The 23,778-nt window shown below is 40.3% G+C and overlaps 1 long non-coding RNA gene across 1 annotated transcript in view; it reads left to right on the top strand.

Annotated features, from left to right (window-relative positions):
* Positions 1-13,890, top strand: part of LOC138844523 (uncharacterized) — a 24,320-nt gene extending 10,430 nt beyond the window's left edge. Inside the window, exon 4 of the long non-coding RNA XR_011380419.1 lies at positions 12,318-13,890. This is a non-coding gene — a long non-coding RNA (uncharacterized lncRNA). The remainder of the gene's footprint in view (positions 1-12,317) is intronic.
* Positions 13,891-23,778: the final 9,888 nt, after the last annotated feature.

Below are 23,778 nucleotides of genomic sequence, written 5' to 3' on the forward strand. Positions count from 1 at the left end.
TCTACTTTTAAAACTACTAGATAGCCTCTTATATACTAACACATAATGATAAACTGACAAGCTAGTTCTATCACTAAAATTCATTTTGCTTTAAGGAAAAGATCCTTTCTTCATCAAATTCCTACTGACAATTCCCACCCCTGGAGTGGAGGGATTGTCAACATTTGAAGTCCATCTCACTATTCCCCTAAAGTAGTTCCCTCTGGTTCCTTGCTAAGGAGGAGCATGTGACCCCCTTGCTGCGTCAGCACGTGAACCCTAATTTCAGTTACATAGAGAATTCTCACCAAAACCTGATCCCACAGTTACGACACCAGGTGAACAGCCTCTGACCTTCCAGGTGTCCTCCTGGATCCCCATTGGTCTTTGATGAGCTCATGTGTGTAACACAACTGTACATATTTGGACAATTGACTTATTAAAAACATTAAAAGTTTTTGGTTCTTTGACATCCAAAGCAAAAGCAAAGCAATCGAGTGACTCCTGACCCTGGCTTATCAGATGGCGAGGGCCATGCTGTCAAGGCCCCGTCACTGACCATGTGAGGAAGGCCACATTTTATAGGTGTTTACAACAGTTTAAGGTTCATGCTGCCGATCTGTGTCAACACCAGGCTGTGCAGGGCAACTGGCCCGGTTAGTGGGGTTGGGCACACAAAGAAGAGCAAAGGAGATACATCTTTATCTAGCTAAAGATCACATCATCTTTTTGTTTTTACAGTATTTTATATCAAAAAGAACAAACAGAGCAGAGGAAGCAGCCTGCCTTTCTGCATTTATATACACAGTGCCAGCAGTCTGACAGCAATCGCTTTCAATATTAAAAGGACTATGAGGGTGTCAGCCAGGCAGCCTGATCTCCCTGGGTGCCTGGAGAAGTTGCTCTCAACTTTTTTCCACATCACAAATGGCTGTTTTTTCACTGTAGTGTTTTACGAAGGGAGACAATCGCTTTGTTCTTGGTGTTGGAGTTGCTTTGTGGAGAGTGCGCGTGTCAATGAAGTAGTTCACAGGGTGTGTGTATACATGCATACGCACCATGTGCACCCTCGTTTTATCTAAATTGCAGGCAATAGTAATGCAATATCCCCATATAATTGCTTTCTGTCTGGAGTCAGTGAGTCTGCGTTTAACTTAGAGTGAGGGAAAATTAGTCTTGTCACTTCAGAAGTCACCATTCTGAAGTACAGGTGAATATTCTACTTGGTGAAGGAGGAGGTTGGAGTGCCTGAAATGTCCTCTGTGCCATCCCATATGCTTGTATCTGGTACCTCATCTGTGTGACTGTCTCCTGCTCAAATACCTGGAGAACATCTGATTTGTGGGAAGCTAACTTTCTTGATCATTCAACTTTATTATTTTCCCTAGTCTTAGGTTCTAAAATGATAACGCATATCTGTGGCTAACAAGATCTTTTGAATAACGGCATAACTCTAAAATAATGTTTTTAACCTGATGTATCACTAAATTCCACATTTTAATACAAATCTAAAATCCCTAATTTTAATTTCAATTTGTGTTCATTTTGTCTCCCTACGAGGGTGAACTCAAAAGTAAATGATCTGGCATTGAAGTTCAATTTTATGTACATAAACAAGGGAACTTCTGAATGCTTTTATAGAACAGGATCACAAGATAAGCTTATTTTACTGCAATTTTTTGAAATTCCTGCAGTTTTTTCATAATACAAACTTCCCATGAACTTTTTGAGGATCTCTTCTATGCCTGGATTTCAAAATTGTTTGCACCAAAATAAACAATGTTTTTGTTCTGCTTTCCATTGACTTTTTGAAGCACCCTCAGGCAGCACAGGTGCACCATACCCACCTTGGTGTCTTATTTGCTAGAGTTCATCTGAGCTCTCTGAGGAGCCTTCCTGATGTACTATGCCTACATCCCACCAGGTCCCATGGGAAGAGAAACAAAAGTAGCCTTGCCAAACGTCAAAGCCAGGGTCATCTCCAATTGAACTCTGCTCCTCCAGAGCCAATGCTCTTCCCCGAAGGGTCTCCTCCTCTTCCCCTGCTCCTTCCTGAGACAGCAGCAGACAGAGGGCGTCTGCTTCACAGGGTGAATCCATACATCTGTGAAGACTGGCTGCTCTGGCCTGAGGCTGGACAGCAGGGTGTCCTTCCGCACCCGTGGGTATGTCAGGTCTCTGGTCTTGAAGAGTCCATGTGCCACTGAATCTTCGTTCCAGCTCTAGACTTCTTCTAGTGCTGCACTGAGCTCAATACACCCATGCCTCCTAGAGTACTGGGTAGCAATGGAGACTCAACAGATCTTGTGAACTGACGAGCTCCCCTCCCAGGCCCGATGCTCAGTGAGTTACCCAGAATTTGAAGTAATTTAGAAAAGTATTTTCCAACAAAACTTAACTTCGGAGACTCACCCAAATCCTGTATCTGAAATAGAGTTATACTGTATTTCAGATATACTGAATACTGAATATTGTGTCGTTCTTTGTTTTTATAATCACATTAGAGTAATTGTAATGCTCCTTGAAGCAACTGAATACTTTGGACAAAATGGGAGAGGAGGGTAAGTGGGAATAAGAGAAAGGACGTGAATGTAATTGTAGAGCATCCTCTCCATTTAAATATGCATGCCATATGTGCACGCATCATGCACACATACTCATGCAATGTGGATATTTTGTATACACACATAGGTGTGGCAAAAAATTAAACAATCCTTTCGAACCCATAGGGACAAATGATGCCTGCCAACCCCCTCTTAGATAATAGAGAATCTCAGGAACCTCTTCCCAAACCCAAATACACTTTTACTCTAAGATGCTCCTACAGCCTTTGTGAGTACGGCAGGGAACCCACTTCTACTCACTTGGACCCTTGCCAGAGTGCAGACTCAGAATGTGAAAGGAGGGCTGGAGAGAATCCCAGTCCTCCCATGTGGGGTGCCTTTGCCAAGTGTGCAAACTACACAGCTATGTGTGTTACATCTTATGGGAGATGCTTCTGCACCATGCAGCAAACACACCTCTTCAAGAACAGGCCTCTTGCTCCCTATGATTGTCTTCCTGGAGTTCTCAAACTTAGTCCTTGAGATGCATCTCCGTTTTGTCACCTTTGTGTGGTTGTCCATCACTCTGTAGACTACTCAGAAACAGAGAGTCTACTTTGCTCCACATCACTCAAGACCCAAAGCAATGTTGCTCACTAAATTTATTGATCCTCTCTCATGAACACCTCCCCCTCCTTGATGATGCAACTACACCTGACCCTTCACTCTCCTGCCCCCATCTCCATCCAAGGACCCAAGCCTAGAGTCCTGCTCCTGAATGCCACTCCCTTGAAAATATGTTCTTGTCCCACAGAGGCTCCCTCCAGCTCCTGGGCTTCAGTCTGGCACTCCTCCAACAACCTGAAAGTCCTGTGTTTTCTCCAACCATCAGTTCAGCCCGAGATAGGGCCTATCTCTTGATCAACTCAGGAAGTACGTGGCCCTTGTTCATCTGTTGGGTTTCACCACAAGCATCACATGCCCGGAGAAGACTTCCATCCCCATAGCACTTGATCCTCTGTCGCCTGTGAGGATCACATATTATACACATGGACGCCCTTCTCTTCCTCTGAAACACTTCAACCATGTCAGGTTCTTAAATTCTTTCTGACAGATCCTGAGAGTGACTTTAGGATATTGCATTCCCGGACATCACTGCATTAACAGGGGGAAATAAATATACAGTGAACTCCTCCAGTGCTTCAGAAACCTAGGAATATGGACTCCATAGAGAAATTTTCTTCAAGTAACGCACAATCTGAAAAGTTCAGAGAAGCAAAGGAAAATAACATATCTTAGGAAAGCACAGTTTTAGAGTGTTATTCTATCCAGATGGACACCAATAGAAATTTCTAAACACAAGACTAGTTGAGTTTAATGTGGTGTCATGAAATAGTAGTGTAACGGTGACTATTGGCTGGTTTATCCAATGCTGTTCAGAGTGCAGTGCTGTCTTAGTGCTGTGCCTCACTTTCTCTGGGCAAGCCACAGGGCTTTTTTCTATAAGGCAGTTCTCAGCACCTCCCATATATTGGTCTCTATTTCATATTTCCTGGGTTGTAAGCAGAGTTGCAGCAGTGTCATCTCAAGCAGGCCGGCAAGAGGTCACTGTGCACCTCTCTTCTCAACTCAGCGTCCAGTGGCATCACGGTGGTGACTCAAAATTGGCAGTGTTAGGGATATTGTGGAAATCAGCCAACACCCTTTTTCAGGTCTTCATTTCCAAAGAACCAGTTAAACATTTACGAGCGTAGTACCGGAGGTAAGGGAATTCATAACCAAGTCAAGAATCCTGTTTCTAAATGAGTTAATTTAGGGCCACCAGGCCTTGCTCAAGTTCCTTGTTTTCCACTGAAGAATTCACATACGGCCATTTACTGAGTGTGCTATTTTCAAATCTGTGCATTTCTTGAACGCAGCTCTTAAATTAGAGCAAGATGACATAGAAAAGAAAGATCAAACAGACCCTCCAACGTAGAAGTTCCTCATTAAACGTAGGTTTGTTTATCTTCTATGACTTCATTGACACCAACGGTAGAATCTCCATGCATCTTTTTTTCTCATTTGGTTAAAAAAAAAAAAAACAGACATGAGTGGCTGATCCACAGTCAGATGATGGTCAGAAACTACAAAGGAGAGGGCGTGGCTGAGATAGCTGCCATTGAGGCCCACGGGACACCCAGCATCAGTCTCTATGGGCCTGTCCTCCACTCTGGTCTGCTGTGCCGACTTTCGCTCCCAGAACAGCTTTGATTCCTTCCCCTTCAACTTCTTCCTTTCAATCTTTTAAAAGATCAAATTATCACATAATAAAAGCTTTTAGAAATTAAATTATATTAAAAGAGAGAAATTAAGAGTAGAAGTCAGAACACTGGTTGAGATAAATAACAAATACTAGAAATAATCATAGTTGCCTGCACTTCAGTTTTGAAAATAAGCAAGAGTCTTGCATTAATGTAACAGCCAAGGCCAAAATGTTTCTTTGCTCTCCTATTTAGCTTTGGAGTAAAACAATTCTAAACTTAAACTTGTACCAAATCACATAACTTCTCCATCTGGAACCTAATTTTAGTAACATGTCCCTTGGGACATGTCCCTCTCTGTTTTTGCTTGATGTGAATTTCTAAGAATTTACAAATTCACATTTGTAGCACAATCTTTTGGCTTGCTTAATGCAGGGTATTTCCATGAAAGAGCAAAAGTCATCAATATCTTTAACTACTCACACCCACACTCCTAACATACAAGCAGTTTATCTCCTAAGGCAGTCATACAAAATGTGGCATGACCTCAGGATGGAGGGGAAGGCCTATTTTGAAGACTTGGAATCAATAGAGTCTGAGGTAACACTCACATGATATTTACGGTGTTCCAGACATTATGCAAGTGTTCATTTAATCTTCTGAAGATGCTAAGAGGTAGTATTATCTCTTCCCCTTAGCATTATCTCTACTTGACAATTGAGAAAACTAAGGCAAAGAAGTTAGATAACTTTCCTGGTAGCACACACGGGTAAATGACGGAGCAGGATTCAAACCCCAGATTCAGGCTCTAAAACTTACACCAGCTGATCAGACTCACATAGGAGGCCAAAAGAAGTCCTTCATTTGCTTAACTGTCTCCTAAAACTGATTCAACTGGTGTTTTGTGGGGTCCAGCAACCAATCACATCAGGAGCACCTCAGCTGTTGTTAAGAATGTGTTAGGGACCAGCACTGTGGTGTAGCAGGTAAAGCTACTGCCTGGAGTGCCAGCATCCCATTTGGATGCCAGTTCGCATCCAGGCTGCTCTACTTCTGATTCAGCTCTCTGCTATAGCCTGGAAAAGCAGTAGAAAATGGCCCAAGTGCTTGGGCCCCTGCAACCGTGTGGGAAACCTGGAAGAAGCTCCTAGCTCCTGGCTTTGGATCTGCTCAGCTCTGGCCTTTGCGGCCATCTGGAGAGTAAACCAGCAGATGGAAGGCCTCTCTCTCTTTGCTGCTGCCTCTCTGTAACTCTGCCTTTCAAATAAGTAAATAAATAAATCTTAAAAAAAAAAGAGTCAAAGGGAGCACATAAACAAGTCTAGTACCTGCTAACACTAACCGATAGAATAAATAAAGGGGAGAGTGATCCAACATGGGAAGTGAGATACTCAGCAGACTCATAGAATGGCAGATGTCCTAAATAGCACTCTGGCCTCAGAATCAGCCCTAAAGGCATTCGGATCTGGCTGAAGAGCCCATGACAGTATTTCAGGCATGGAAAGCCAAGACACTCTGGCAAAAGATCTCTGCGAGTGAGATCCCAGTGGAAAGAACAGGTCTTCAAAGAAGGAGGTACCTTTCTCTGAAGGGAGGAGAGAACCTCCACTTTGACTATGACCTTGTCTAAACAAGATAAGAATCGGAGAACTCAGAGGGCTTCCATAGCCTTGGAATCTCATGACTGGAGCATAGGGAGACTACTGATGCCATAGACAGGAGTGTCAATTGGTAAAGTCAACAACAGGAGTCACTGTGCACTTACTCCTCATGTAGGATCTCTGTCCTTAATGTGCTGTGTATTGAGATTTAATGCTATAAAGTGTACTCAAACAATATATTTCACTTTGTGTTTCTATGGGGGTGCAAACTGTTGAAATCTTTACTTAATGTATACTAAACTGATCCTCTGTAAAAAAAAAAAAAAAGAAAGAAAGAAATTATCAACTCCCAACTTGACTCTCACTGGGATTAAACATGACAATAGGTCTGATCTGATTTCATCATCATTTAAAAAAAATCATCTATTATTTTTCACTTTATGTTTCTGTGTGAGAGCAAACTGTTGAAATCCTTACTTAATGTATACTAAGCTGATCTTCTGTATATTAAGATAATCGAAAATGAATCTTGCTGTGAATGGAAGGGGAGAGGGAGTGGGAAAGGGGAGGGTTGTGGGTGGGAGGGACGGTATGTGGGGGAAGCCATTGTAATGCATAAATCATACTTTGGAAATTTATATTCATTAAATAAAAGTTAAAAAAAAAAAGAATGTGGTCACAGTTCCCTACAAGCTTGCCTAGTGTCACTGACAAAGAGATCCAGAGCCCACATACTTCTACCCCAACCCGATCCTGAAGACAATGATTTCTTCAAGCGTGTTCTCCCTGTTTACCATATAGCAATGTCTTAATCAACTGCTTTAGCAACGCTGCTGCCACCAAGGAACAAAATCAATAGCTGCCTCTCAGGGCTGTCTCTTCCATGGTGAAGATACTAGGAAAAAGTCAGGTGGCCAAAAAGTCAGCAACATGAGTGGCAGAGGCCTTTGGACTAACAATGAACACATTGACAAAATGGCTTCTCCATAATAAAGAGTTGTTGTTTGTTTTCATCTTTTAATGTGAAACAATACAATTCAAATTTCTTACTGGCATTCCATGCAAGTCCACCCAAATAAGTAGGAGCAGAACATCTGATGCTGCCAATTTGCTACTTCTTGGACATGGAAAAGAGATACCATTGCAAACAAGCATTGGGAATTCAAGGGGAGCTAAACATTGACGCCATTGTTAAAAATTTACCATAAAAAGACCAGTATACTTGACACTGAGTATATCTCAATGCTCAGATATTATAATAAAAGTAATTAACATTTATAAGTTAATTTGTTCATTTAACAATATTTATTAAGCTCAGATTATGAGTACAACCCCTTTATTACACATTAGGAAAATGCCAAAGAGAAATAGGTTTGCTAACAGCAACCTTAAGAGTATAGGTAGGAAGATATCACACTATATTTTAATTATATGAAGATTGGAAATTCCAAACTTACTGTTTTTGAAAGATATTTTAATTATCCCTAAACTACAACAAACACACCTTGTCGTGTAATTTTTAAACTTTTATTTGAAAAACAGAATGCCAGAGAGAAACAGAGACAGAAAGCAAAAGCAAGAGAGTGAACAAGAGACACAGAGAGAGGGAGAGAGAGATAGATCTTCTATCCATTGATTCACACCCCAAATGGCTTCAACAACCAGGGCTGGGCCAAATGGAATTCAGTAGCCCAGAACTGCATCTTGGCCTCCCAAATGGTGGCAGAGGCTTAAGTACTAGGGCCATCTTCTACTACTTTCCCAGGTGCACTAACAGAGAGCTGGAGAAGTAGCTGAGACTTCACACGACATTCATGTGGCAAACCAGTGTCACAGGGGGCAGCTTAACCCACTGTGCCACGATACCGGCAGCTACCATGTGATTTTTTGGTGATTTTTGTTTACATGCATCAGTGAGAACCAAAGAGAGAATAAAAAGAAATTCTATAATCCAGTTGTCTTGACTTTCAAAACCTTCTGCCTTTAAGATGACCTACTCAGCTATAAAATAAAATAAAATAAAATAAAATAAATTTAAAAAAGAATCCTGTCTTTTGTGACAAAATGGACATACCTGGAAACTATTATACTTAGTGAAATAAGCCAGTCCCAAAAAGACAGCAATCATATGTTTTCCCTGATCCGAGGTAACTGGCAGAGTACTTGAAATGTAATGTATTAGTGTGAAATATACATTTAGAGATTTAATGATTATTTACAGCTCTTGTCCCTTCCATTGAGGAACAGTGCTTTTCTTTTTTATTCATATTATTTGTTGAAATCTTTTACTTTCCGCCGGCACCGCGGCTCAATAGGCTAATCCTCTGCCTGTGGCACCGGCACATCAGGTTCTAGTTCCGGTTGGGGAGCCAGATTCTGTCCCGGTTGCTCCTCTTCCAGTCCAGCTCTCTGCTGTGGCCTGGGAGTGCAGTGGAGGACGGCCCAGGTCCTTGGGCCCTGCACCCACATGGGAGAACAGGAGAAGCACCTGGCTCCTGGCTTCGAATCAGCACGGTGCACAGGCCGCAATGCGCGGGCCGCAGCAGCCATTAGGGGGTGAACCAAGAAGACCTTTCTCTCTGTCTCTCTCTCTCACTGCCCACTCTGCCTGTCAAAAATAAAAATAAAAAATAAAAAAATCTTTTACTTTGTGTAGGGTTAACTATATGATCATTAAGTAAACTAAAAATAGATCTTTATAAAAATTAAGAGTGGGAACGTGAGAGGGAGGAGGAAGAAAGTCTGGAGCGTGGGCAGGAGGGAGGGTGGGGGGAAATGTCACTGTGTCCTAAATCTATAAATGTGAAATGCATGAAACTTGTATAACTCAAATAAAACTTAAAAAGAAGAAACAGTAAAGGACTTGAGCAGATCTTTTTTAAAAGATGAAAATCAAATGGCCAACATACAAATGAAAAAAATGCTCAGGATCACTAGCCATTAGGGAAATGCAAATCAAAACCACAATGAAGTTTCACCTTACCCCCCATTAGAATGGCTTTCATACAAAAATCAATAAATAATAAATAATAAATGCTTGCAAAGATGTGGAGAAAAAAAGGTACACTAATCCACTGTTGGTGGGAATGCAAACTAGCACAGCTATTGTGGAAAATAGTATGAAAATACTCAGAAAGTTGAAAATAGATTTACCATAGGTTCCAGCTATCCCATTCCTGGAATTCACCCAAATGAAATGAAAGCATCATATGAGAGAGTTATCTGCACCCCCATGTTTATTGAGGCTTAATTCACGATGGCTAAGATATGGAAGCAACCTAGAAGTCCATCAATCAATGACTGCTGAACAAAGAAAATAGTGTATATATACACTATGGAATATTACTCAACTGTAAAAAAGAATGAAAGCCTTTCTTTTGCAACAAAATGGATACAACTGGAAACCATTATACTTAATGAAATAACCCAGTCCCAAAAAAGATATGTTTGCCCTGATCTGTGGTAACTAATAAAGTACAAAAAATGTATATGAGCGAAATTGGTGTTTTGAGAAGTGGTTATGGTTTACAGCCCTTGTCTCTACTGTTGAGGAGCAGTATTTTTTTATTCTTACTATTTGTTGAATTATTTATTTAGTGAAGTATTGTGAGTATAATCTTATGATAAAATAAACTGAAGGTATGTCATTGTAAAAACTAAAAGAATAAAAAAGGAAGTAGGAGGGAGAGAAGGGTTGGAAGGATCATTATACTCCCAAATCTGTGTATATGAAATTTATTCACCTTATATAAATAAAAAAAATTTAAAATAAAGGTGGCCATCCTTCCAGTAGTGAATGGAGGATGGTGAAAATTCTCTATACATCATCATTTGCCAGCAAGAATTTATCAGTGTTGACTAAAAATTCAGCTTCTAAAACATTTATAAACTCATATAACTTTTAATATATTGCTGTTTGAGATTGGGTTAATCACACAATGTCTTTAAAACATCACAAAAAATAGTGACCCTTACCTGGTTTCCATTTCTTGTTGAGGGCCTGCTGACCACTTGCCTGTCTCAAGCCCTTGGGCCAGATCTGTGAGGCCTCATCTTATGTGAGATCATGTTAAATGTGTATGCGATGTACGGGTCCACATTCTGTGCTGGAAATACACAATCAATGTCACAGGAGTGTAAAAGATTGGCTCTGTAGGACCACAGAGGAGAGAAAGATGAGTTCCAGAAAGTTTTCATGGAGGGGGATCATTCACTTTGTGAAGAATGCATAAATTTTCCTATCAGGTAAAATGGGCTGAAAACTGTAATCCAGAGAGCTGTAAGTGCAAATGCATGGAAATACAAAACAAGAAGTGTCTGGGGAGCCACAGACAGGTCTCCGTGTCTTGGGACTACAGAGGGCACACCCTTTGAGGTCCTATTGAGGTTCTACTGAAGTGGCCACTTCGGAAGCTGTGAGGGAAGGTAGAAACAAGGCTGGCCAGTGTCTTAGGCATCAGAGCAAGGACTGTGGCCTTGCTCTTGCAGGTAACCTTGACTAAAGGGTCAAACAAGACAAGAGCATCATATTTACATTTTTAAAGAAGCCTCTTTAGTGAGCAACATGGTAGTAGGTAGCCCAGTTAGGAAGCAACTGGAATCAAACAGGTAGGAGACAATTGGAGAGTAAACTGAGGAAGTGTATGGGGGAAAAGGAAAGAAAACAAATACTGTTTAACTGAAGTAGACTTTCACACTTCCTTTATGAAGCATCACTGAAAACATTTAAATGGAAGTGGCCTCTATAGAAAATTTGGAATACTTCCTGATTTAATTTATATCTCACATTTCTCCTTTATGCAGTAAATATAGTTAAAATTATTTGGAATGTTCAAGAAATAAAATACAATTTCAAAATAAGCTTATTCACCTACTAGATTAAAAAATACATACTCAGGATATAAATTTGCAGATTATAAAATCAAACAAACAAGAACAGACCAAATGACTGGAACCATAAAATGGACTTGGCCAAGTCAAATAAAACAGTCTCAGACCAGACCCTGCAGCTGAATCAAAAGCAACTCTATAAAACCCAGGAGGTTAAGTGGATTCAAAGAGGAATGTTGCTATTAAAAATTCCCAATTCCCCTGTGTCCAAATATGGGAATTTTATTTGATTTCTTAGATAGAGCTTAGATGTAAGAAAACATTATTACTTTTAAAAAGCCCTTTTTCAGTAATTCAGGCCTCCCAAATTAATACCTATGTATTCCACCACGTGAGGTCATTTCAAGATTTTGTAAAAGTCTTATCACATCTTGCCACTGACACAATTTACCTGTCATTTCTTCTCTCCTGCCATCCTCTTCTATTCTTTGCCTCTAAACCCCCAGTTTTCTTCAAATACTGGATACTTGTGTCCTTCCAGGGAGGCTGGGTCCCCTAGTTGTGGGAAGGAATCCATCATAGAAATTCTACACCCTTGACAGGGTTTGATTTGGGACCAGCCGATGATGCAGTTCTGGCCAAAGGACATGAAGACAAGCAGAGGCCCTCTGAACAAATTCTCTTCCCTTTTCCTGATTTTGATGCAGCCAAGTGAAGCTTGGGGTTCAGCACAGGGTACAGAGTAAGATGAGCAGAGAAATGGGAAGATTGGTTTATGATGCCATTGAACTACAGGAAAAACCAAACCAGAGCTACTCCTACCCACAGACTGCTTTTCACATTAGAGAACAGACACCCTATTCCTTTCATCCCATGGAATTAACATTTCTAATGACTGCCAAATATGTCTTGATCAGCATCCCATATACAGTTAGACACATTTCTGTCAAAAATGTTTTTCTGAACATTTATTTTTCCTTCCTGAGTTGACTATGTCTTCCTATGGACATAAGAACAGAGTTGGACTCGTAGCATCCATTAAAGAATGGTTTTTTCCCAGAACTTTTCATGGTTTATTTCTAGGAAGACTGCATTCTAAGTAATAGATTGTTTAATATTAGCCCAAACAGGAGAGCATGCCAGATGGGACCACGCCTCTAAGACAGGAGAAGAAAGGAAGAAATTATCCCATTGCATATGCTGAATTTCTCCAGCAGTAAATAAGGCAAGCTATCCAGGATCCACTTCCACTTTTATGCATATTCTAGCCAATGTCTGCAACATATTATGTGTAAGTCCTAGTGCTGCTGTCGGGGTAATGGCCCCCATTACGCAAATCCCCCAGTTGAGATCAGAAAGGAATAATGAAGATATCATTAAGCCATAGAATAGTACATTTCAGGTCCCAAACTTCTCCCTTTGGGTTATGGAGCCTAAAACAGTGGAAAGTCAGCAGCCATTCAGGTGCTGTTACAAACATCATTACTACTTTTTTAAAATTTAACACCACTGCTGTTACTCTGAAGTGGAATTGACTTCCCCTTCTCTTTTCAACCAACCCTAATGCATCCTTAGCAAGCAAAGTTTCAGAATAAAGGTAGTGTGAGTTGAGTGTTCTCTGATTGTAAAAACATCTGATTCTCATGTCAGATGCAGCTATCTATGCCACATAAGTAGAACAAGGAAAGCAGAGCCCATGGAAGCACAGGCATGGAGACAAATGTGACTCTACCTACATGCTCCCAGTGGGGAGCATTCCCATCTGCAGGGACACCAAGGCGGTAAAGCTCAGGGTGAAGGCTTCATTTAAAGTAAGGGATTACAGATGGCATGATGAAGAAATATTCCTTCAAAGTAGGGATGATATTGTGGAGTGAAGACAAAAGGGAGTAGGTTGGAAATAATTCACCTTCATTAATGTCAGAGCTAGGCTTTTTTGATAATGAGCAACAGAATCCAAATATTAGGAAGGCAATTTGTCTCCACAAACAAGAACGTCTTTCCATTCCTCTCCTTTGCAACTGTCGTCATACCTGCCTGTTCTTTCGTATTTGCTCTTAAAATCAGTTTTCTCTTCCTCTCTTTTGCAAATGGTGAAAAATATTACCATAAATAGTCTAGCAGCACAACCATCCAGCCCGAATTTCTGAATTTCTAGAAGTTGGCTCAGTCCGATTCAAGTGTCCACCATTGTACCAGTTTTCACCATGAAACGTGGTTGCGGTTATGCCCTCTAGGGTCAGGTGTCCTCTTGTGAACCAATCAACCACAGGCAAGGAGCAAGTTCACCTGGAGGAACCACATGGCAAGACTGAAGGAGATATAGGCAAGAGTTGGAGAGAAGGAAGTTTACACCATCAGTTATGCTTATCTTTAGAGCTTGGTGCATAATTTTCAATGCCAATAGCAAGTGAAAATGTGGGGCCCTTCGTTCAAATATTAAGAATTTTGTAGCCGGCGCCGCAGCTCACTAGGCTAATCATGCACCTTGCGGCGCCGGCACACAGGGTTCTAGTCCCGGTCGGGGCGCCGGATTCTGTCCCGGTTGCCCCCCTTCCAGGCCAGCTCTCTGCTATGGCCCAGGAGTGCAGTGGAGGATGGCCCAAGTGCGTGGGCCCTGCACCCCATGGGAGACCAGGAGAAGCACCTGGCTCCTGCCTTCAGATCAGCACAGTGTGCTGGCTGCAGAGTGCTGGCCGCGGCGGCCATTGGAGGGTGAACCAACAGCAAAAGCAAGACCTTTCTCTCTGTCTCTCTCTCTCACTGTCCACTCTGCCTGTAAAAGAAAAAAAAAGAATTTTGGAACAATTCCAAGATGGCAGAACGGGGAATGACATACTGCACTAGGCTAGGGATAAGCAGTGAAAAAAAAGTAAGAAAGTAAGAAGTGCACTCCCAGGGGAGAATTAGAGAGAAAAACTCACTGGAAATCCTACAAGAGGAAGAGAAACATCATGGACCTGTGTGGAGGGTGTGGACAAGCAGCACAAACACCAACACAGCACGCAACTGCAGCACATGAGAGTCGGAGCTGATGGCAGTTTGGAGACTGCAGCAGCCCGTGGTGATATGAGACTGTGGCATGAATCCAGACTGGAATCCAGATGCTAACCCTAAGGGCTAGCAATTCTACAGGCTGCTTGTGGACCCAGTGGAAGTAGAGAGGGCATGTTTATCTCACCCCAACTTCCCCACAACAGTGCCCACTGCCTGACAAAGAAAGGGCAGGTGCTAAATTGGGTTTGAGTGTGAGCTGTGAAAGACTGTGCATGTGCACAGCAACTAGCTGAGACAAGACAGCACCTTCTCAGCAGTACTGGTGGCAGTGGATGGAAGAGAGCAACATTCTGCTAGCGGCTCTTGAGTATGCATGTAATCCAGTGATTCTAGTGGAGAGAACAATCCACAGTCCCTACCAACTTTGAGCCTGGCTGGGAGGTGGCTGGGCAAACATGTAGGATCTTGAGGTGCCCACAGCCTCCCAGGAGGATCAAGACAGCTAAGCAGAGCTGTCCCAGGGAACATCTACCTGTCTGTTGACTGGATAAGTTGGCAAGGTGGAGAGAACCCTCTGTACCCAGTCACTGTGGAGCCCTTGTGTGCTGAGACCATGGGGACTCAGTGGTTACATGAGAAGGTCCAGGATGCAGCTGTGTCTCTGGGCAATCACTGGGTGCAGCTCCACATGCTCAGATCTCCTTAGCTGCCTACAGCAGGTCATGGCATCAGGAACTGTGTTCACAGTGAGGACTGTGCAAGTCATTTGTGCAGTTCTTATAGTGGTGCAGAACACACTAGGGGATAACACCTTGGCACTGAGATATGCCACACCCAACTTAGGTGTTACCCTGGATACTCGCCCCACACTGGAGCACTGACCACACACCTCTTGCTATTCACTGAAAGGCAGACATTCCACTAAGCCATCAGAGGAAGAAAAAACAAAAATCAAATCCACAAATGTCTAAAAACAAATGCAGAAATTCAAGAAACAAAAGTAATGAAGACACTATGACCCCCCCCCACCAAAGGAACACAACATTTCAATATTAGAATGTGAAGATGAAGAGATTGAGGAAATGCCAGAAATGTAATTCAAAAAATTAATCAGGATTACTCAGAAGCAACCAGAAGCAAATCCATGAACTAAAGAAAACCACAGATGACAGGAATGAAAATGTTCCCATGAAATTGAGAGTTCAAAGAGAAATCAAAATGAAATATTAGATATGAATAGTTCACTAAGTCAAATAAAAAATGAGGTGGAAAGCCTTAACAGGAGATGTGGAAAGTCGGAAGAAAGAATATCTGAACTAGAAGACAAATCTTTGAAAATCTTTCAGTCAGATCAAAATAAAAAGAAGAAGAAAATAGAAAGTTTAAAATCAGTGTTGGAGGTTGGAGATTTATGGGATACTATCAAATGACTCAATATATGGGTCTTAGGAGTTCCTGAAAGTATGAAAATAGAGAATGGACTAGAAGGCCAAATTAGTGAAATAACTACAGAAAACTTTCCCAATTTGGAGAAAAAAAGGGACGTCCAAGTATAAGAAGCACATGGAACTTTTAACAGAAACGACCATAAAAGATCTTCACCACAACACATTGTAGTCAAACTCTCCACAGTAAAACATAAAGAAAAGATTCCAAAATGTGCATGAGAGAAATGCCAGATTACTTTCAGGAAATCTCCAATTAGACTCACAGCTGACTTATTAGAAACCCTACAGGCTGGAAAGGAATAGAGAGAGATAGTCCAAGTCTTAAAAGAAAAAAAAAACTGTTAACCCAGAATACTGTACCTGCAAAGCTCTCATTTATTGATGAAGGTGAAATAAAGACCTTCCATAACAAACAGAAACTGAAAGAATTTGTCACCCCTCATCCAGTCTTAAAAAAGATGCTTAAGGATGTGCTACACAGAGAAACACAGAAAGATAGCCATTATTATGAAAGAATACGAAGACAGAAAATCCTCTAGGAAAAGTACAAAGGAAATCCAAAGTAAACAATAGGAATATTTATGGAAAAATGGTAGGGCCAAGCCATTACTTATCAGTAGTCACCTTGAATGTAAATGGCCTCAACTCTCCAGTTAAAAGATACAGACTGGCTGAATGGATTAAAAACAAAACCCATGAATTTGCTGCTTACAAAAAACACATCTCACTAACAAAGATACACACAAACTGAAAGTGAAAGGATGGAAAAAGATATTCCATGCTAATGGAAAGCAAAAATGGTCAGGTATTGCCATCCTAATATCAGACAAAATAGACTTTGACACAAAAATTGTTAAAAGAGATGAAGAATGGCATTTTGTGATGATTAAGAGATCAATTCAGCAAGAAGATGTGACTATAATAAATGTATAGGCAACCAATTACAGGGTGCTTGGCTATTTTAAAGAAATGTTGATAGATCTAAAGTGATACATAGACTCCAATACAATAGTAACAGGAGACTTCAACCCCACTTTCATCAATGGACAGATCAACTAGACAGAAAATCAATGAAGAAACAATAGAGCTGACACTGTAGACCAAATGGACCTACCTAATATCTACAGAACTTCTCACTCCACAGTTTCAGAATACACATTTTTCTGATCAGTGCATGGAACTTTCTCTAGGATAGAGCTTATGCTAGGCCATAAAGCAAGTTTTAGCAAATTGAAAAAAAAAATCATACCCATGCATCTTCTCTGACCACAATGGAAAGAAACTAGAAATCAACAACTCAAGAATACTAAATCATGTGCAAACACATGGAGACTGAACAACATGTTCCTGAATGAACAGTGGGTCATAGAAGAAATCAAAAGACAAATAAAAATTTCTGACAATGAATAAAGACAAAAATACATCATATCGAAACTTAGGGGACTGGGGCCAGCACTGTGGCATAGCAGGTAAAGCCACCACCTGCAGTGCTGGCATCACATATGCATGGTGCTTCGAGTCCCGGTTTCTTCACTTCTGATCCACTCTCTTCTTTGGCCTAGGAAAGCAGTAGAAGATGGTACAAGTCTTTGGGCTCCAACACCTGTGTGGGAAACCCAGAGGAAGATCACGGCTCCTGGTTTCAGATTGGCCCAGCTCTCACCATTGCAGTCACTTGGGGAGTGAACCAGCAGATAGAAGACATCTCTATCTCTATCTCTATCTCTCTCTGCCTCTGCCTCTCTGTAACCCTGCCCTTCAAATAAATAAATAAATCTTAAAAAAAGACTCATGGGATACAGCAAAAGCAGTGTTAAGAGGGAAGTTTATAGCAATTGGTTTCTATAGAAGAAATCGGAAAGGTACCAAATAAATGAACTAGCAATGCATCTCAAGGACTTACAAAAACAATAACAAGCCAAGCCCAAAATAAATAGAAAGAAAAAAATAATTAAAATTAGAAAATAAACAAAATTGAAACAAAAAATACAATACAATCAGCAAAATTAAGAGCTGTTTTTTGAAAAAAATAAACAAAACTGATACACCAAAAAAAAGAGAAGGAGATGATCCAAATCAATAAAATCACAGATTAAAAAGGAAATGTAACAACAGACACCACAGAAATAAAAAGAATCATCAGGAATTACTACAAAAAGCTATATGCCAGAAGAAATGGATAGATTCCTAGATACATACAGTCTACCAAAATTGAGTCATGAAAACATAGAAAACCTAAACAGACCAATAAACAAGATGGAAATTGAATCAGTAATAAAGACCCTTCCAACAAAGAAAACCCCAGGACCAGACAGCTTCACTGCTGAATTCTACCAGAAGTTTAAAGAAGAAAAAATTCCAATTCTACTCAAGCTATTCAAAACAAATGAAGGGGGGGCGGGAATCCTCCCAAACTCCTTCTATGAAGTCTTCATCATCTTAATTCCTAAGCCTGAAACAGACACAATAAAGAAATAGAACTATAGACCAACATCCCTGATGAACAGAGATGCAGAAATCCTCAACAAAATATTAGCTAACTGAATCCAATAATACAACAGAAAATTCATTCACCTAAACCAAGTGGGATTTATTCCTGGTAGGCAGGGATGGTTCAACATTCACAAATCAATCAATGTGATATATCACATTAACAATTTGAAGGACAAAAAACCATATGGTTATCTCAATAGGTGCAGAGAAAGCATTTGACAAAATACAACATCCTTTCATGATGAAACCTTAAGTAAATTGGGTATAGCAGGAACATTACTCAACACTATCAAGGCAAATAACCCACAGCCAGCATCCTATTGAATGGAAAAAAGCTGGAAGCATTCCCACTGAGATCTGGAACCAGACAAGGATGCCCACTCTCACCACTGCTATTCAATATAGTCTTGGAAGTTTTAGCTAGAGCAATTAGGTGAGAAAAAGGAAGTAAAGGGATACAAATAGGAAAGGATGAAATCAAACTATCCCTATTTGCAGATGACATGATTCTATATAAAGAGGATACAAAAGACTCCGAGAGACTGTTGGGACTCATAAAAGAATTTGGTAGGGCCGGCACCGCGGCTCACTTGGTTAATCCTCCACCTGAGGCGCTGGCATCCCATATGGACACCAGGTTCTAGTCCTGGTTGCTCCTCTTCCAGTCCAGCTCTCTGCTGTGGCCTGGGAGGGCAGTGGAGGATGGCCCAAGTGCTTGGGCCCCTGCACCTGCATGGGAGACCAGGAAGAAGCACCTGGCTCCTGGCTTCAGATCGGCACAGCACAGGCCATGACGGCCATTTGGGGAGTGAAGCAATGGAAGGAAGACCTTTCTATCTGTCTCTCTCTCTCACTGTCTATAACTCTACTTGTAAAACAAAAAAAAATTTAATTAAAAAAAAGTTTGTTAAAGTGTCAGGATATAAAATCAACATGGAAAAAAATCAATAGCCTTTGTATACACCAACAATGTCATGGCTGAGAAAGAACTTTTAAGACCAGTCCCATTCACAGTAGCTCCAAAAAGAATGAATAACTTGTAATAAATTTAACCAAGGATGTCAAAGATCTATACGATGAAAATTACAAAACACTAAAGAATGAAATAGAAGAAAACATTAAAAATGGAAAAATCTGCGAGTGAGATCCCAGTAGAAAGAACGGACCATCAAAGAAGGAGGTACCTTTCTCTGAAGGGAGGAGTGAACTTCCACTTTGACTATGACCTTGTCTAAATAAGATCAATGTCCGTGAACTCAAAAGGCTTCCATAGCCTTGGCAACTCATGACAAGAGCCTAGGGAGATTACTGACGCCATAAACAAGAGTGTCAATTTGTTAAGTCAATAACAGGAGTCACTGTGCACTTACTCCCCATGTAGGGTTTCTGTCCTTAATGTGTTGTTCAATGTGAATTAATGCTATTACTACTCAAACAGTATTTTACACTTTATGTTCTGTGTGGGTGCAAACTGTTGAAATCTTTACTTAATATATACTAAATTGATCTTCTGTATATAAAGATAATTGAAAATGAATTTTGATGTGAATAGAATGGGAGCGGGAGCGGGAGTTGGGAGGGTTGTGGGTGGGAGGGAAGTTATGGGGGGGAGCCATTGTAATCTATAAGCTGTACTTTGGAAGTTTATATTTACTAAAAAAATGGAAAAATCTTCCATGTTCATGGATTGGATGAAACCTTAAGTAAATTGGGTATAGAAGGAACATTCCTCAACACTATCAAGAAAAAAACCCACAGCCAGCATCCTATTGAATGGGGAAAAGCTGGAAGCATCATCAAAATGTCCATACTACCAAAAGCAATTTATAGATTCAATGCGATGACAATCAAAATACCAACAATATTCTTCACAGATCTAGAAAAACTATGATAAAATTCATATGGAAACACAAGACCCCAAATAGCTAAAGCCATGTTTTTTTAAAAAAAGATTTATTTATTTATTTGAAAGTTAGAGTTACAGAGAAGCAAAGGCAGAGAGAGAAAGTGGACTTCCATCTGCTGGTTCACTTCCCAGATGGCTGCAATGGCCAAAGCTGAGCTGATCCGAAGCCAGGAATCAGGAGCTTCTTCTGGGTTTCCCACATGGGTGTAGGGGCCCAGGCACTTGGGCCATCTTCTACTGTTTGCCCAGGCCATACTAAAGAGCTAGATTTGAAGTGGAGCAGCTGGGACTCAAATCGGTGCCCTTGTGAAATGCTGGCACTGCAGGTAGCAGCATTACCTACTATGCCACAGCATCAGCCCCAGCTAAAGCAATCTTATACAACAAAAACAAAGACAGAGGCATCACAATACTTGATTTCAAAACATACTACAGGGCAGTTATAATCAAAACAGCCTGGTACCGGCACAAAAATAGAGTTGTAGACCAATGGAACAGAATAGAACTTCCAGAAATCAACCCATGCATCTACAACTAACTGTTCTCTGACAGAGGAGCTAAAATCAATCCCTATAGAAAGGACAGTCTCTTTAACAAATGGTGTTGGGGAAACTTGATCTCCACATGCAGAAGTATGAAACTGGATCCACATCTTACACCTTATACAAAAATCCACTCAAAATGGGTCAATCTAAATATATGACCCAATTCCATCAATTACTAGAGAACACTGAGGTAACTTTGCTAGATATTTCATAGGCAATGATTTCTTGTAAAAGACCACCGAAGCACAGGCAATCAAAGCCAAAAAGTTGAAAAATGGGATTATATCAAGCTGAGAAGCATCTGCACTGCAAAAGAAATACTCAAAAAAGTAAAGAGGCAACTGACAGAATGAGAGAAAATATTTGCAAACTACACAACTGATAAAGGGTTAACATCCAGAATGTATAAAGGGATCAAGAAATTCAATTACAACAAAACAAACAATCTGGTGAAGAAATGGACTTGAACAGGACTTGAACAGGTATTTTTCCAGAGAGCAAATTAAAATGCTCATGATCACTAACCAGGGAAATGCTAATGAAAACCATGGTGAGGTATCACCTCACTCCTGTTAAAATGACTCTCATACAGAAATCAACAAACAGCAAATGCTGACAAGGATGTGGAGTAAAAGGCACCCTGGTAGGAAAGTAAACAGGTGTAGCCACTGTGGAAGACAGTATGAAGATACCTCAGAAATCTGAACACAGACCTACCAAATGATCCAACCATCCCACTCCCACAAATTAACTCAAACCAAAAGAAATCAGCATATGAAAGAATTATCTGTACCCCCATGTACTTTGCAGCACAATTCACAATACCTAAGGTATGGAATCAACCCAGATGCCCATCAATTGTTGACTGGATAAAGAAATTATGGTATATACACACTATGGAGTAATACTCAAATGAAAAAAAAAATGAAATACTGTCTTTTGCAACAAGATGGATGCAACCGGAAACCATTATACTTAGCGAAAAAAGCCAGTCCCAAAAAAACAGATATCATATGTTTTCCCTGATTTGAGGTAACTAATTAGAGAACCTGAAATGTGAAGTATTGGAGTGAAATAGACATTTTGAGATTTGATGATTGTTTACAGCCCTTGTCTCTTCCATAGAGAGAGAGTTTTTTTCTCTTCACACTATTTGTTGAACTTTGTACTTAGAATAGGGTTAACTATACCATCATTAAGTAAACCAAAAATAGATCTTTGTAAAATTTAAGAGTGCACATGTGAGAGTGAGGAGGAGGAAGGGTTGAAGCATGGGAAGGAGGTGGGGGGAGGAGGGTGGGAGTGTCACAATGTTCCTAAATATGTATATAGAAATATATGAAACTTGTATAACTTAAATAAAATTCTTTCTTTCTTTTGTTATTTCATTTTTAAAAATTTTATTTAAGTTATACAAGTTTCATATATTTTATGAAAATATATATTTTATCAATATATATTAATTATTTATTAAATTATTATATATTATGTATTATATAATAATATATTGTGTATTATATATTAATATTTTATTTTTTATTAATATGTGTTAATTATTAATATGTTTTATTAATGCGAAACATTAAGTATTAAACTAAGTGAGAGTATGGAGCCCTGTGTGGTAGTACAGGCTGTACATCTGTGATGTTTATTCTAATCATCCTCTATGGTTCCCTTTAAAAGGACAAAATAATTTTGAGTGAAAAAGTTTATCAAATTGGCTTGCACATCAATAAATAATACACATTTATTCATGGGCTACTATGTGCTCTTCTTCCCTATGATATCATAATGTAGGCATTCCATTTCATAAATATGAAAAATAATGTTTGGAAAGAAAAGAAACTTTACTCAAATTCTAGCAATTCAAACTCAAGTCTTTTAACTTGAAGTTGGGGGATGTTCTTTTAAAAAAATATTTACTTGAAAGTCAGAATTACATGGAGAGAACAGGAGAGGCAGAGAGAGAGAGAGAGAGAGAGAGAGAGAGAGATGTCTTCCATTGGCTGGTTTACTCCCCAGATGGCCAAAATGGCTGGAGTTTGCCAATCTGAAGCCAGGAGCCAGGAGCTTTCTTCGTGTCTCCCACAGGGGTGCAGAGGCCCAAGGACTTGGGTCATCTTTTATTGCTTTCCCAGGCAATAGCAGAGAGCTGAATCAGAAGTGGAGCAGCCAGGACTCGAATGGGCACCCATTTGGGATGCTGGCACTGCATGCCAGGACATTAACCTGCTACGCCACAGCGCCTGCCCCATGGGGGATGTTCTTACACTACATTTAAAAAAGAATAATCTTTATCTGTTTCAGGTAATAATTTTGAGATTTTCTCCCTCTTCCATTCATTTTTCTTCCATTTATTTGCAATTTAATTATGTGGTGTTACCAAATGCTTTTTTGTAGGTTTGAAGAAGTACCCTTTCCTGCCTAGATGAGAATCATGGCAATACAAGAAAATACCATTGTATAAAACACTGAGAGATGATTAAGAGCCGAAATGGCAAAAGGTTCTCATATTGGAGCAACGTTTTATTTAATATTGTCTAAAAAGAACAAGCATAACTTTAATGTCAGCTAGGGTCTCAAAATCCAATGCCTTCATAGTATTTCTTTGAATTTTTACAGTTCTTGGTATTCATGAGAAATTTTCAACTGAGTTTTCTGTCTCCCTACTCCACAGTCTCCCAAATGGCCCCATCTTTTCTACAACAGATGTTTTTTCATTTGAACTATGCAAACTCAGCATTTGAACGTAGCCCATTTACCTTGACTTCCCTAAAACCAATCACACAGGTGCTGGCATATGCCATGTTATACTAAATAGATGGAAGTGACTTCAACAAATCAAACATTCCACTGGGCATCTGGCAGCTTTGTTAGGAGCCTGTAAGCCCCCGTGCCACCGGGATACCCTAACGCTGTGCTCTCCTCGTTCTGGAGCTTGCCTCACAGGGACCTTGCCTGCTCTTTCCGTGATGATCATCTCCGTTTTTGCCACAGGGGATGCAGGTCCTTCGGCCAATCTATCTTCCCTTGCCCTGAGACTTGTTACTGACATCTGTGCTGAGTTCTCTCTCCTTATGAACAATACAGACAGCTCTGGATTGGGTTTTTTACCTTGAAGACAGTCTTCACTTCCCTATCCCCGCCCCCAAACCATCACCAGCCATTTCTCTAATTAGAAGAAATGAGCAGA

Source organism: Oryctolagus cuniculus, chromosome 12 (genome assembly GCF_964237555.1).
Source record: "Oryctolagus cuniculus chromosome 12, mOryCun1.1, whole genome shotgun sequence".
In the NCBI taxonomy this organism is placed as follows: domain Eukaryota; kingdom Metazoa; phylum Chordata; class Mammalia; order Lagomorpha; family Leporidae; genus Oryctolagus; species Oryctolagus cuniculus.